Genomic DNA, 1,492 nt, shown 5'->3' on the forward strand with positions numbered 1-1,492 from the left:
AAAATTATATCTAAACAAATACAATCCAACACAAAAGTTCATGTTGGCTGACAGTGACAGAAGCTGTTTTCTTTGCTATTATAAGACACCTAAAATTTAAATTTGAAAATAAGAAAATTTAATAAGAACTTAAGGCAGAACCTTAAAGTGATCTTATCACACCCCTTTTCATTGTGGATTGATTTTTTTTAAATATATTTTATTGATTTTTTACAGAGAGGAAGTGAGAGATATAGAAAGTTGGAAACATCGATGAGAGAGAAACATCGATCAGCTGCCTCCTGCACATCTCCTACTGGGGATGTGCCCGCACCCCAGGTACATGCCCTTGACCAGAATCGAACCTGGGACCTTTCAGTCCGCAGGCGGACACTCTATCCACTGAGCCAAACCAGTTTTGGCGTGGATTGATTTTAGACGCTCACTGCTTCTAATTAGTTAGAGATAAAATGATCTTAAGGAAAACAGCAACTTTAGAGAGATCTATTGTGTATCCAATTACATTATAGACTTGAGAAAATATGGAGTAAACCACATCTACATATAAAGTAAGTTATGTAACAAGTAATGTCATGTTAAAAGTTATTTTCTATTTGGGCCAATATAATGGAATTTTCTTAGCATTCCAATTTGTATTATTCTGCAGCATGTATATGTTTGCTAGCTTTCAAGCATATTTTAAATTTGTTCATCCCTTCCATATGTTCTGACAACAAAGGATGTGCCCAACATTGTGACAGTTTCTATAGATAAAATGGTAAAGAAGACATAACTCCACCTTCACAACTGCACATCCTCTACAAAAGATAAAATACTACTATAACATTGGCACAGGATGGGTTCTCCAGATGTAAATACTAAGACTGAATTTGGGGTGCAAGTTATTTATTAGGGACCAACATCTGTGAAATGAAGGGGAGGGGATAGCAGAATTCTCCAGTGGAGGAAGTCGAACTATAATACAGAACCATCAACTCAGTAGAGATCTTTGAAGCAAGCAGTGACCATCAACGTGTCCTGCCTGGAAGGGATACAGCCAGGTCTTCATGTTTCTGCCTCAGGCAGTCACTAGATGCAGGCTGCACAAGGAAGCATATGCCCTTGAACAAGGGTGCTCTCTGTATTCAGGCAGCCCTTGAGGATCTGACACATGGGGGAACTATCTCTGAAGGTACTCCCGGTTTCTGGAGAGCAAGTCTTTAATTCTAAGGAGGGGGTGGAGAATTAATGGGCTGTACATCTTCATATCTACCATACTCCACCATAAAAACACTCAATGAATTACTGGAACTGAAAATAAGAGAACCATTCCTATTTTCATCCCTGGTTCCTGAAGCCATGCAGCCTTCCTACTGCAAGTGCAGAGCCAAATAAAAGTATCCTATCTAATAAAGAGGGGATATGCAAATTGACCCTCATGCCATCACAGAGATGGCAGTGCCCATAGCCACAAGATTGTGGCACCCAGTCCCTTCAGCCCTGCCAGAGTCCC

This window comes from Myotis davidii, unplaced genomic scaffold (genome assembly GCF_000327345.1).
Source record: "Myotis davidii unplaced genomic scaffold, ASM32734v1 scaffold473, whole genome shotgun sequence".
Lineage (NCBI taxonomy): Eukaryota > Metazoa > Chordata > Mammalia > Chiroptera > Vespertilionidae > Myotis > Myotis davidii.